The following is a 15,612-nucleotide window of genomic DNA, read 5'->3' on the forward strand; positions in this document are numbered from 1 at the left end:
GATCGGCTTCAATGTTGAAATCGGACTTAAACTAACAATTTCTAATTTTCCTTATCTATGTATATATGTATAAAAATCGAAGATATACTTCGTATTTTTATATATACGTATAATAAAACCCGTAAGAACTAAACTCATTTTATTAGGACTAGAATAGTAGCGACTCTACTCGGGAGAAATTCTGGGTGTGTCCTAGTCCGACAATAAAGTGAGTTGAACACTTATGTGGATTTTCAAATCCAAAAACCTCTTTTCTAAGGGGATTTTTTTGCCAAATTTTTCCTTGAGTTGATGATATGAATAAATGACAAGTTTGTGGGAACTTAAACAATTTTAAGCAAATAATTACAAAATCACACATTGAAGCTCGTAGGTCAATCATATTCTACGGATCTTTAATACTAGGGTGCGTAAAACCTTTCCTAGGGGATCACCAGAACCCTCACCTCGAACTTTGGTCCAACAAAACTTTTTCTCTTTCTTGAAAAACTCTTTAAACTCGATTTTTCCTAATTTCTCTTAATAAATTAGGTGGCGACTCTAAAATACTAAAATTTAATTAGGGCACCAACAATCTCTTAGTAGCTTTTATGCGCCTACGTAAAAGTGAACCATAACACCTGCAGGCATGAACGCAGCGTTTACAAACAAAAGGACGTTAGTAGGAATAATTTACTGAGTATGTAAGGCATGAAAACAACATAGTAAAGATATGAAAGTAACATGAGATAAAGAGAAACAACTTATACATCTGAATGCCTCCGAAGGCGGGTGACATGCATGCTTTCCTTTTAAAAAAAACATTTTCATACATATATATAAGTCATATCATCATCATACCGTACCCGGCCATAATAAGGCTCGGTGTCATCATACCCGGCAGTGATAGGCTCGGTGTTATCGTACCCAACTGCAGTGGTGTGCAAAATAAGTGCCCCGTACCTGACCGAGTATAGCGCCACTCGGTGACATAAAATAGATATATATATAAAGCATGCATGAGAGCTCAAAGAAACGTTACAACAACATCATCGACATATCTCACCTTGAAGGGACAATAAACATAAGATGAGAACAAAAACCATAAACAAGACCAATAATCATGAGACAAGAACAATAATCATGAGATAAGATCAATAACATCATAAGAAGATCAAGAACATAAGCTCCTACTATTTCTAAGAGTGGGGTTGTTATGGATATCATTCGTATACGTTCGTATTGATATGATCATGCTAGAAGAAAGAAAGGAACAACCTTAACATACCTTAAGTCTTCCATGTAATTCAACAACAAGCTTATCACCACTAGAGCGCCAGTCCTATAACCAAAAATACATATACGACTTAGATGGCGCTTGTATATCGCTATAACCAAAAATACATATACGACTTTGATGACGCTTGTATATCAATGATAACTCGATTCCAAAGTGAAATAGACATCCTTTCCCCTATTCCTTAATCAATATCACAAAATCCACAACCAACAATTTACATAACAACTCCATATGATCTCCTTTAACCTCATATTCACCATTTTTAAAGATATACCATTGAAAAACCCTATATACACTTATATACAACACTTCCTCAACATTACTATTATCCCTCATAACAAAATTATGCTCAAAACACGCGAACAATCATAGTTGAAGTTAACTTACAACCCAAAATATCATCAAGTTCATGTTTGAACCTTTCCTCCAATTTGTTTCCCTCAAATCTTAGAATAATTACCACATAAGCTCATAAACATGAAATCTTACCTCAAGAGCACTTCAATTCCAAGATCACTTCACCTTGAAATACCCTTCAAAGCTTCTACAAGAAGAAGAAACAAGTTTCGACCACACTTTGAAACCCTAAGTACTTTGATCTTTGATTTAAGCTTGAAGAAGTGTTTGAATATGTTGGGAGAGGTTTGTAGAGCTTTTTTGAACTTGGGGTTATGTTAAAAAATGACTTAAAATGCAAAGGGGTCGTAATATATAAAATCAGTAAAATCCACCGACTCAAAAAATATGGACCCTATATACTAGCCGTATAAAATTATACGGCCAACATGTTGTCCATATAATTTTATATGGATCGTATAATTTGTTCGTGTTTTACCGTATCAAAATTCTGCTTCTTTGTAATTTTTTTTTTAAATCCTTAAATAAGGTCCATATATCAAAATAGAGACCATATCTCTCATTATACAGTCCATATTTTATATTTCCTAGAAACAACTTTTGACAAACCTTTCCGCTTCGATTCACTTATTCTCTAATCCTTCTGCAACTTACCAAACATGAACTTAAACCCTTATAAGCATAAGTTAAGCACGTCCAACCTCGTACGACCTTGAAGACAAATCCTGGTGTCCAAAACTAAGACAACTAATGTACCACGAATCTAAATGTATAAAACTACAAGGTGTAACATCCCCCCCCCCCCCCCCCTCTTAGAAACATTCGTCCTCGAATGTTAACTTCCAGGAATTCTATAAAAATTTCAGCAGAGTCTCCTCGGTAACTGTACCACTACCAACCTGCCACACAACAACCCAAACTATACAATGCCACACAGGGCCACAACAATCAATAACAACAATGGCCCTACACGACCAATAAGAGTAACTGGTAAGTAATACATACCTGAAGATGATTGTGTTGTAGTCTGCATCTGCTCTGAAGTCAGAAATAAATGAGGATATCTAGACTTCATATCCTCCTCCACTTCCCAAGTGATCTCCTCAGTATTCTTGTTTCTCCATAGTACCTTTACCAACACCACGTCCTTGGTTCTTAACGTATGAACCTGTCAATCCAAGATGGCAATAGGGACTTTCTCATATGATAGTTTCTCAGTAATGTGAACATCATCAACAGGTACAACTCTGGAAGGGTCTCCGATAAACTTATGGAGCATCGATACATAGAAAATCGGATGTACGGACTCCAAATCTGAAGGGAGATCTAACTCATAGGCCACCTGGCCCACTCTTCGTATGATCCTGTAAGGTCCAATGTACTTAGGGCTAAGCTTTCCCTTCTTACCGAATCTCATAACACCTTTCATAGGTGATACCTTTAGGATTACCCAGTAATCTATCTGAAACTCCAAATATCATCGTCGATTATCTGTATAAGACTTCTGGTGACTGTAGGCTGCTAACCGTCTTTCCTGAATAAGCTTAACCTTATCAACCTCCTGCTGGATTAGATTTGGCCCTATCAACTTAGATTCTCCAACCTCAAACCATCCGGTTGGTGATCTACATTTCAGTCCATATAAGACTTCATATGGGGCCATCTGAATATATACAAACTCAATAAATGATAAATGATCATCCCAACTACCTCCGAAATCAATCACACATGCCTGTAACATATCTTCATATGTCTGAATCGTACGTTCAGCTTGTCCGTCTGTCTGGGATGGAATGTTGTGCTAAGACTCACCTGAGTCCCTAATCGTTTCTGAAAAGATCTCTAGAAGTTAGCTGTAAACTATGCACCTCTGTTTGAAATAATAGATACTAGAACACCATGAAGTCGCACTATCTCCTTAATATATAGCTTCGAATAATCTTCGGCGGAATAAGTGGTCCTGACAGGTAGGAAATGTGCTGACTTTGTAAGCCTATCAACAATCACCCATATCGAGTCAAGCTTACGCTGAGGTAAGCCTGTAATGAAATCCATACTGACCGCCTCCCATTTCCAAGTCGGAATCTCTATACATTGTAGCAACCCACTAGGCTACTAGTGCTCAACCTTAACTTACTGACAATTAGGACACTGAGCTACAAATTCAGCTATACCCCTCTTCATCCCGTTCCACTAGTAAAATTGCTTGATATCTTGATACATTTTCGTCGTCCCTGGATGAATAGAGTAACGAGAATGGTGAGCTTCTCCCATAATCTGTTATCGTAACTCTGCAACATCAAGAACACACAATCTGCCTCGATATCTGAGAACCCCATCTCCAAGAATCTCAAATGGCGACTTCTCCTTCTGTTGAGCTGTATTTCTATAAGGAACCAACATGGGATCCTTGTACTGGCATTTCTTGACCTCGGCTATTAATGACGAGGTTGCTTAATCCTGAATAGTAACTACTGCATCACCTGAGTCTACTAATCGAACTCCTAGACCAGCTAACTGGTGAAGCTCATGAGCTAATCCCCATTTCTATGGCCGCAAATAAGATACACTACCCATGGATCTGCGGCTAACTCTAAATCATGGGTCGGGTAGTTCTTATTGTGCTTCCTCAACTGTTTTAAAGTATAAACGATAACCTTACCGTGCTGCATCAACACACAATCCAGTCCGACGCCCGAATCGTCATAATAAATAACATAACCCTCAGATCCTTCTGGAAGTGTCAGGACTAATGTCGAAATCAATTTATCCTTTAATGTTTGGAAATTTCGCTCAGTCCACTGGAACTTAGTTGCCTTTTGAGTCAACTTCATTAGAGGTGCGAAAATAGAAGAAATCCTTCTACAAATCTTCTGTAATAACCTGCCAAGCCCAGAAAACTACGAACCTCTATTGGTGTCGTGGGTCTAGGCCAATTTTTCATGGCTTCAATATTCTGTGTATCAACCCTGATACCCTTTTCTGATATAACATGCCCCAAGAAAGTCACATAATTCAATCAGAACTCACATTTAGAGAATTTTGCATACAACTTCCGATCCTGAAGAGCTCTGAGTATTGCACACAAATGATCCGCATGCTCAGCCGTTGATCGAGAGTAGACTAGAATATCATCAATGAATATAATCACAAACTGATCTAAGAAAGGTCTAAATACACGATTCATCAAATCCATAAATACTGCTGGGGCATTAGTCAAGCCGAATGACATCGCACGAAACTCGAAGTGACCATATCTGGTTCTGAAAGCTGTCTTAGGAATGTCCCTCTCTTTGACCCTAACTTGATGATACCCTAACCTTAGATCTATCTTTGAAAAACATCTCGCAACTTGCAACTGGTCAAATAAATCGTCAATCCTCAGAAGCAGGTACTTATTCTTTATTGTCACCTTATCTAGCTGCCTGTAGTCAATACACATCCGTAACGAGCCATCTTTCTTTCTTACAAACAACACAGGTGCTACCCACGGTGATGTACTAGGTCTAATAAAACCTTTCTCGAGCAAGTCCTTCAACTGCTCCTTCAGCTCCCTCAACTCAGCAGGTGCCATTTGATAAGTTGGCCCTTTACCAACTTATTTCTTCTTTAATCATAGATTGTTGTTATGTTTTGATTGAGAAAATAGTGCATTTAATGTCGTTTACTTCCATTTTATAGGTTCATTTGATTGAGAAGAGCTTTGGAAGAAACCAAGTGAAAAACAAGTCAAAAAGAGACCAAATTGAAGAAAACGAAAAAGTGGCTACAAATGCAAAAATGGCCAGAACTTAAATGCTGAAAATCAGTGGCTGTTTTGGTAAATCTTAAATTGAGAAGATTGGGATCCATAAATGGAAAGACTTGGGGTGAAAATCATCATCTTTGGCCATATTTAAGCTTGGAGATCTAGGGTTTTTGCATCCACACTTGGGGATTGAAGATCTTGATAAGAAATTTCTTAATCCTTTACTCATTTTTTCAATTTCTTGCTTTGTATTGACTATTTAAGTGTGTAGTTTTTCATTTCAATGCTTGAAACTTGTTTATAAAAATATACATTGTCAATGTTTGGATTGAAACTCTTGTTATGCTTATATATTGAATGATATTTATTGCTAATGAAGTGAGTTAATGTTTTAATTAATCTTGTGCTTTATTGTTTCTTAAGGGATTAGCTAACCCTAAGACCCGTCCATTTACTTCGATTTATCTCGAGAGAGGAAGATTAAGGTTGGGAAAGATTAATTAACAAGAATTTGGGGCTTTAAACCTCATCTAATAACTTTAGCTAGAGATAGGAAAGTTACTTGAGATTATATTAATTGTTCACATTTTCTACATTCTAAGGCTTGAGAAAGCTTAGTAATGACATTTATCAATTTGGTCGAGAGACTTTTGATGAGATTTTAGAAATCACTATCTATTAACATAAACTCGCTCTTAGTTGTAAAATCGTGAAATACATTGGATCGTTACTTGAGCGTAATTTCCTTTGTATCCATACTTGTGGCCATTGATCGTTTTACCCGCTTTCTAGATTAGTTTATATTTTTGCATTAATTATAATTTTCTCAAAATCAAAATAATTAAAAAGTGTTTGGCTTAGCTTAGGAAATGATAAGTCCTTACTTGTTTAAATCGCCTTTATATTGTTCCCTGTGGATTTGACCCTGACTCATAGTTGTGTAAATTATATTGCGACGACCGTGTACACTTTCTCTTTGAGGAGTAAATTTGGACGTTATCAATTTTGGCGCCATTTCCGGGAAAAATTTAGCGTATTAGGTTAATTTGGAATTTAAGCTTACTTGCTTTGATCCAAATTTGTGAATATGTTTGAGATTTTTCGTGTTTCTTTGTGTTTGTTATTATTTTTTTTACTTGTGTCACAATGGCATCTTGGAATGAAAATGGGTTTGATGGTTGCAATCCAGATTTTGATGACCTATGTCCATATTGTGGAGGACCCCACTTTTGGCAAGATTGTGAAAATGATCCCGGGAGAGAGATATGTGCACCATCTCAATCCTATGATGAGAGTATTTGTGATATATGTGGTGGTCAAGATTGACATTGGTGTGATTGTCCCAATTATTTTGCTCCCCCTTCCCCAAGTTGTTATAACGAAAATGGCAGTTGTACTTTTGAGTTTGATAGGAACAATGGCATGGCAAGTGAAGGGCAAAGTGCCGGATATAAAGGCATCATGGCATTGCTCTAAACATACTTGGACCGGGAAGCTAAAATGGATGAGGAGCGAGAATTAGTGCATCAATCCACTTTGGAAAATTTGGAAGCTATAAAAAGAATGAACAAATCATTTGAGGAAGCCAACTCCTCAATTTTCATGGATGTGTCTACTCCTCAAAATAAATGGGCTGAAGAAGAGATTTCAAACTTAAAAGATGAGGCCGAAACTTCTTGTGACCATGATGAGTGTTGTGTAATTGAAGAAGTGGTTCAACTTGAAGAAGAAGAAGAAGAGCAAAATCTTGAAGAAGAAATCTCCAATTCTCAAAAAGAAGAGATTGAGGAAATAATAAATAGCATAATGGGGAGAAATGAAAAATACGGGCAAGTTGTGGCCAAATAGTGGGAAGAAGTTCAATATGGCGATGATGAAACTATCTAAAACATGGATTTCACCATGGAAGAATTTTTACAAGCTTTGGACGACTCTCACAATGAAGAAAAATTTGACAATGTGAAAATTTTGAGCCAATATTGCTAATGAATCAAGCTCAACAACTTGAAGTCTATGGGGACCACCGTGAAGGCATTTCACGAATGATGGAAGAATTTCTAAAAATTCATGTTGAGCAAAGTCAAGAAGTGGAACTACTTGAAATTCCTATCTAGAAATTGGAGGCTGAATTGAATGCAAAAATTAAGGCATGTGATGCTCAATATCAAGGGGCCATGGATAGTAGTTTTGAGTTGGTGGTCAATGAAGAAGATGTTAAGATTGATTTTCAAGCACTAGTGGTGAATTTCCAACCGACAAAGCCAAAAATAATGCAAGATACCGGGATTGAAGAAATGATACTAGACTTGAGCGAAAAGGTTCACAACATAATTTTCAAGGACTCTAGTTCATTTTTGGGGGAGGATGTCAAAATTAATGCAAATTTGAAATTCAAGCGTATTGGACCGCATTCTAACCACTTTTCAACATTGTGTTTGGTGGGTAATATGGAAATTGAACCACCCGAGCCTATGGAGGAGTTTGGTGATGAAGATCAATGTGTTTTTATTTTGAAATTTGCTATGCCAAGAAGATAAAATGACATGCCTCACTTAAAGGTCAAAAAGTGCAAAATACGACACCCGAGAGTTGGCCTCCTTGCTTTTGTACCACCGCCCCATAAGCGTCACCATAATTTTGATTCAAAGTTAGGACAACAATACATGTCCTCCAAATGGAGAGAAAAGTGATAAAGTTAACACACGTCGTGCCATGATGTTAAATGTGACGCTTTGTGGGAGGCAACCCACATTCCTTCTTTTTTTAGTTCAATTTTGCTTTTTAATTTTTAGTTAAGTTTATTTTATTGGTTTCGACCAATCTATCAAGTTTCATAATTTTTTTAAATTGATTTAAATAGAATTTGAGGTTTTGGACAGTGCAAAATATGCAACATTGCTTCAGGTCACTCTCGGCTATACTAATTTTGGCTCAACAGTCACAAAGTGGATCCAGCACTTACTTTTGGTTCAAAGGACTTGCTGTATATTTTGGTTCCATGTAAGGGGTCGTTTGGTGTATGGTATAAGCTAGGATATCTCAAAACTAATTTTTTGTGGGATAAATTTATATCTTATACCAAACAAGGTATAAAATGCATCCCAACTTAAAAGATGGGATATCCTTCCTATTCCACTCATCCTTTGATGGTATAAAATAATCCCAAGAGATAGAGATAAATTAATCCCGAAATTATAATACGGGATAATTTTGACTACCTACCGAACGACCCAGGTGTTTTAAACACTTAAAACTATACACTCCCCCTTCCTTTATTTTCTCTCCCCTTTCCACACCAGCACATCTCCTCGTGCACCACCACAGCTCCGCACGCACCATCTCCTAGTCTCGTGTCTCAACCACCAGGTAAGGCTCTGAATCTCTCCCTCCTTTCCTTCTTGTCCTCTCCTCTCTCCCCCATCAATCCTATTGTTGGCAGATTTTTTATTTATTTTTCTTTCTATAGTTCAGTTTATGCGGAATTTGGGGCACATTTTGTGCAATTCTGATGTGGTTGGCTTATTGATTTTAATTTTTATTGATTGAACTATAATTCTCATGTTTTTGGGAGGGTAATTCAATCTCCTAGCTGTTACAATGAGTTTTCTTAAAGTGATGCACACTACTTGTTTGATAGATTGTCTGAGAGACGATTTCATTCGCCGGTAGAAGTCTGAGTAATCAAGCGATATGAGACGAAGTTTAGAAGTGCGTGTGGGGTAGTTTGCCTTGGTCTTAAATTGTTTTGTTCAGATTTTACCAATTTGTAATGAAGTGGACATTAAGAGGAAAATATTACACAGAGCAGTATGCTACTGTATAGCCATAAATCATGAATTGCAGAAATGTGTTCTTCTATTTGTTTGCTTGATTGAGCCTTTGTTAAAACTGATCTTCATTTTATTGTGTGCTCACTAATCCTTTCACTGAATTGAATGGTTAGTCACCATTATTATGATGCAATTTGGCCAGAGTTTTTATTGTGTACTAGAAATTGGGCAAGACAATTAAGTTGGTTGTGACAAACTATGGTGCTGACTGCGTGGCTCATTATTGTGATGGTGTGAAGATGTGCTTTAACCTTTAATGCTTAGTACATGATAAACAATTTGTGTGATGACAATGTATTTGTGAGCTGTGTGATTCAGAAACAAATATGGTAATTATTGGGAGTGTTTAAACCAAATAGGGAGTTGGAGTGATTGAGAGAAGTTTGTGGTGATATCTCTATGTTGGAAAGATGCTTTACAGTGAATAAAAAAAAGAAGTTTGGTTATAATCTGGGTTAATTCAACATTGCAAAATGTAGACTTGCCAATTTTGTTGATATTTTTTGTTTGAAGCGCTTAAATGATGTATCATACGGTGGTATGAGCTTCTGGTGCTATGCTCTTACAATCTAATTTCATTTTTAGGCACTCTTTAACACAAAATGACTTTTAGTTCACCCTTATGCTCTAGCTCAATGGCACCATTTTTTCAGGGAGTTCCTCCTACATTTTTTCAGGGAGTTCCTCGTTACTTTGAACTTTAATATTTTTAGTTGCGTTCAGGACAATGCAACACTTTTAGTTGGGGGTGTGACTCATTTATTTGTGATGATATGGGGGGCTTGACGAATTTTATGGACTTGGTAGATTAACTCTTTTGTTTTGACATTTTGATTTTGACGTGGCACTCTTATATTAGTATGATATGCTAGTTTTTGTATGCCCATGTTTTGTCGTGTATTAGTAATATCCTTGGCTTTTCTATGCCGTGGTTCTTTTCCCGAGGATGCTAATGTCTTTTGAACCCGGTGTTTTTAGGTAGTTTTGAGTCAGCTTGTCCCTATGATAGATAGTTGGGCACTTTCTTAAGCGAAATAAGCCTTGTAGGTTAGGTGTAGAGTGAGTTTTAGGTAGTTAGGAGTAAAAATGGTGTTGGGATGTGATTGTTTGCTCCTTGGCCAATTTTTGGCTTGCTTGGTACTAACTTATTTAAACCTTGGCATACGAGTTCTTGATTTTTGAAAAAAAAAATGATTGAATTAAGGATTCTTGTTGTGACTTTTAGATTCAATGTTTGGTTCTTTTGTTCACTAAATAGTCTCTATAAGTGATTTTCTTTGAGTTCATTTGTTTTAATTGGATTTTGGATACATATTTTACTTGGATTATCAGGTGCCGTGTATGGTGAGGTTTTGCATTTGTGGTCTAGAACTTGTCCGGAATGAGTTTCAAGGTGAAATCCTAGACTACACTTGGTTTGAAAAATGATGTTAGGCCTTCCTTGAATCGTATTTGTGCCTTAAATTTCCTATCCTTGCATATTTTCCCTAATCAACCCTTTTTGAGCCTTGAACCATGGTTTTATTCTTTATTGACATATCTTTTGGCATCCTACCTCCCTAAGTGTTTTGAAAGTGTAAACATAGGCTAAAAGCCTAAGTTTGGGGGTGATGGTTGGAAAAAGTTGTTATGTGGGAGTTACTTTAAATGTGAAAAGGTGAAAGAAAAAATGAAGTAGTATAGTAGAATAGAAAAAAAAATTGAATCTTTATTCTTATTTTGAAAAAGAAAAAAAAAAGCAAGGAATAATAAGAGTTGTGAATAAAGGGAAGACTAGTTGGTGAAATGAAAAATGAAGGGATGGAAAAGTTTCAAAGGAAGTGTGCTTTGATTGTTGAAAATTGTAGTGCTTAGGGAGGTTTTGAGTCACTTTTACCCAAATTGTGCCCTACCTTAACCAAAAGCCTACATTACAACCCTTTAAGTCCTAATTGATTTTGAACCAAGTGTATCTACATTAGTGGAGAAATACATGAAGGGCAAGCTTACGGTACTACTTATGTGCATTTGAACATCTTTGTGTGTGTGAGAGAGAGTTAATTCTTTCCATTTGATATCTCATTTGTGTTTTAAATTGCATTTTGTGAGTTGGGATTCTCTTTTGGTTGTGAGGGCACATAAGAATTTGAGTTGTGAATTTGTTCCATTTTCCAATTGAGCGGAAAGAACAAAAGAAAGTTGTTTTGTGATGATGAGGCAAATTTTGAAGCTTTAGTGTCATGACTTGATTACTACTTTGATTAACTTGGTGTTTGAGCACTTGAAATGAAAATGAAGTTTTTGCATCCACACTTAGGGATTGAAGATCTTGATAAAAAATTTCTTAATCCTTTACTCATTTCTTTAATTCCTTGCTTTGTATTGACTATTTAAGTGTGTAGTTTTTCATTTTAATGCATGAAAGTTGTTTATGAAAATATACATGGTTAATGTTTGGATTGAAACTCTTGTTATGCTTATGTATTGAATGATTTTTATTGTTCATGAAGTGAGTTAATGTTGTTTTAATTAATCTTGTTCTTTAGTATTTCTTAAGGGATTAGCTAACCCTAAGACCCGTCCATTTACTTCGATTTATCTCGAGAGAGGAAGATTAAGGTTGAGAAAGATTAATTAACAAGAATTTGGAGCTTTAAATCTCATCTAATAACTTGAGCTAGAGATAGGAAAGTTGCTTGAGATTATATTGATTGTTCACATTTTCTACAGTCTAAGGCTTGAGAAAGCTTAGTAATGACATTTATCAATTTGGTCGAGAGACTTTTGATGAGATTTTAGAAATCACTATCTATTAACATAAACTCACTCTTAGTTGTAAAATCATGAAATACATTGGATCGTTACTTGAGCGTAATTTCCTTTGTATCCATACTTGTGGTCATTGATCATTTTACTCGCTTTCTAGATTAGTTTATATTTTCACATTAGTTATGATTTTCTCAAAATCAAAATATTAAAAAAGTGTTTGGCTTAGCGTGGGAAGTGATAATTCCTTACTTGTTTAAATTGCCTTTATATTATTCCCTGTGGATTCGACCCCGAATCATAGTTGAGTAAATTATTATGCGACTGTTACGGTTCGCACTTCGCGGGAGGGTTAGCCCTCAGAAAGCTACTTTGAACTTATTAGTGCTCTTTCAGACTTGTTTTGACAAAGAGTCGCCACCTAATTTTTAGCAAATTAGGAAAACCGGTTTTGAAGGATTTATTCATATGCAGTGAACAAGCTTTCGTAATCCAGAGTTCAAGATAAGAGGTCTGATAATCCCCTAGGGAAGGTGTTAGACACCCTAGTATTAAGGATTCGTACTATACAGTTGACCTTCGAATTCCAAGTGAATATTTGCATGAACTGCCTATTTAAGTGGAACATTTCCGCATTTATAAAACCCGTCATTTTATTGCATATCGTAGATTTGGAATTTTTTACCTTGGTGATGGATGGATTGATGCGACAAATTCAAGGTGAGGTGCCACGGTGTATGCTTTTCGTGGATGACATAGTCCTGATCGACGAGACTCGTAGCGGAGTTAACGCTAAGCTGGAGGGTTGAAGACATACTCTGGAGTCTAAAGGGTTTAAGCTGAGTAGGACCAAGACAGAGTACTTAGAGTGCAAGTTTAGTGAAGCACCTTAGGAGGCTGGCTTGGAAGTGAGGCTTGGTACCCAGGCCATCCAAAAGAAAAGTAGTTTCAAGTATCTTGGGTCTATTATGCAAGGCAGCGGGGAGATTGACGATGATGTCACACATCGTATTGGGGCAGGATGGATGAAATGGAAGCTTGCTTCCGGAGTGCTATGTGACAAGAAGGTGCCACCACAACTTAAGGGCAAGTTCTACAAAGTGGTGGTTAGATCGACTATGTTGTATGGGGCGGAGTGTTGGCCAGTTAAGATCTCTCACGTTCAAAAGATGAAAGTTGTCGAGATGAGAATGTTGAGATGGATGTGTGGCCACACCAGGAGTGACAGGATTAGGAATGAGGATATTCGGGACAAGGTGGGAGTGGCCTCGGTGGAAGATAAGATGCGACAAGCGAGATTGAGATGGTTTGGGCATGTGAAGAGGAGAGACACATATGCCCCAGTGCGGAGGTGTGAGAGGTTGGCCATGGATGGTTTCAGACGAGGTAGGGGTAGGTCGAAGAAGTATTGGGGAGAGGTAATTAGACACGACATGGCGCAGTTACAGCTTACCGAGGACATAACCTTAGATATGAGGGTTTGGAGGACCCAGATTAGGGTAGAAGACTAGTAGATAGTCTCGTTATCCTGTCTTATTAGTAGTCACATTATCGCAGTATAATTTCTTGTGCCCTGATTTCTGCTATTATCTGTTATTTCCTGTGCTTTGATTATCCTATGTTATCTGTGTCGCTTGGGTTATTTCATTTCCATATCGCTTCGAATCTCTTAGCCTTATCTGACCTCTTTTTATGCTTTTTTTTATTGAGCCGAGAGTCTTTCGGAAACAGCCATCCTATCTTGGTAGGAGTAAGGTCTGCGTACACTCTGCCCTCCCCAGACCCCACGTTGTGGGATTTCACTGGGTTGTTGTTGTTGTACTCCCTTATATATGGGTTATCTTAGGTTCAGATTTATGATATCCGGATAAATATAATTCCTCTTAAATATGAGGATAGGATATTTTGTTTTGTAAAATGAGCAAAAACAGTTGTTTTGATTTTATTATAAAAATTGGCAAAGAAGTGTACATATTTCAATTCATGCTTACTCCACACTTGGCTTTCGGGTTGACCACATACACGTTTAGAACATCTCACTTATCGCTTTATGATTACGAATATATTTCAAACTTATTGAGAAGGGCGTTTTTTAGAACTTATTAAAAGGATCTGATTCGAGTTTAAAATTGGGCCGTTTGAAAAGATCATGGATCGGGACTTACTCTAACAAAATGGGTTGGACGCCCAAGTACAATTTTGAAGGTAAAAGGGGCGTTTTCAAACTAATCTAAGTGTCTATTTGAGAAAAATGTTTCAGTCCAATTACTCGCTTTTTTTTTTTCCGAAAAAAAGGTGTGATGGACTCTGCCCCAAAATGTACCATCTTTGTTTTTCAAGCAAAAACCATTTAATTTGGGCTTAGCCCAATTTAAAAGAGACCTTTTGAAACGATAAGTTTGGTGGGCTTTGGCCCAAAAATCTAATGTTCTTATCATATGGATTTGATCCAAAATATACCAGTTTTTCCAAAATGAAGCATGGCATTTAATTTAAAACCTGGGCGAATATTTACATTGAAATCTTTTGTCCATAATCCTCTTTAGAAAAAGGTGTGCACTTTGTATTTTGAAAGCAAGACGAACAGTTTGGTAAAAATGTTACTGCTACCATCAATCCCCTTTTTGCAAGTTTAAGGGCTGTTATGAAAAACACGTTTGATTTACCTCTTTTTAAACTTTTGAAAAACATTACTCGGGTTTGGAAAATTCACTTGGGGCCTAAAGTCAATCTAAACGTCATGTGAACCGTTTGCATAAGATGTCTAATTCTAACCACATTGGTTTTCAATAATAATGTGAGTTTTTCAAATACAATACAAGCAATAAAGTGAATAATGAAAAAAAAGGAATAAACTTGGGGTGTACCAAGCCCCTTAACCATTTTCACCCATGGTTGGACCTTCGTGTCATTTTCACTCGTGACTGGGCCTTATATATATATATATATTTGCTTCCCTTTCCTTTTCAGACTCGATAGAGTTTTTTTTTTTTTTTTGAATGAATTATCCCATTGGGCCTTTGGCCCAATAGGGTAGTTGTGTCTTTGGCCCAAATGGCCATGCAGGGAGTAAGAAAGAAAAAGGGGACCCGGTTAGATTATATTTACCGAACTTATCACAAGTATACTCACACAAATATACACTAATATACACTAAGGCTATTTACGAGTTCTGTAACTGTCACAACTTTTATCTCCTATTGGCTTTTACTGAGAAGGATTTAAGTAGTGAAAAGGGGAAGTCATCACCTCTCTTATTCCTGATGCCGCACAAGTTCCAAGAGGTTTCTCGAACCTCCGGCATGGCTGGACACTAGTGGAAGGTTCAAACTAGGCCCCCAAATGACCACTTTAGTTTCCAAATCAGTATAACCAAAGAAGAAGAAAGGGTGACACAAAACCCCTCATCCACACACAAGCAACAACACTAACTCATATACATGTTAACCAAGACAAATGAAGGTAGAGACATAAGGCAAATAACAGCCAGAGCTAGGACACAGAGTAAACAAGAATAGTTGCAATATATGTACAGGAATACACTATAACACATAGCCATGGGATAGGTAAAGACAGTTACAGTTCATGAACATGGAGTGGGCAAGTAGCAATTAACATGTGAACACAAATGAGCAAGAAGGGGGTATAACACA

The 15,612-nt window shown here is 36.9% G+C and overlaps 1 long non-coding RNA gene across 2 annotated transcripts in view; it reads left to right on the forward strand.

Annotated features, from left to right (window-relative positions):
* The first annotated feature begins 8,312 nt into the window (after nt 1-8,312).
* The window catches only part of LOC132644766 (uncharacterized), a 31,512-nt gene continuing 24,212 nt past the window's right edge, over nt 8,313-15,612 (forward strand). Inside the window, exons 1-2 of one of the 2 annotated variants that reach the window (XR_009583900.1) lie at nt 8,313-8,750; nt 9,022-9,242. This is a non-coding gene — a long non-coding RNA (uncharacterized LOC132644766). Of the gene's footprint in view, nt 8,751-9,021; nt 9,243-15,612 lie in introns of those variants that run through there. The other variant, XR_009583901.1, reaches the window with a different exon arrangement.

This window comes from Lycium barbarum, chromosome 6 (genome assembly GCF_019175385.1).
Source record: "Lycium barbarum isolate Lr01 chromosome 6, ASM1917538v2, whole genome shotgun sequence".
Taxonomy (NCBI): domain Eukaryota; kingdom Viridiplantae; phylum Streptophyta; class Magnoliopsida; order Solanales; family Solanaceae; genus Lycium; species Lycium barbarum.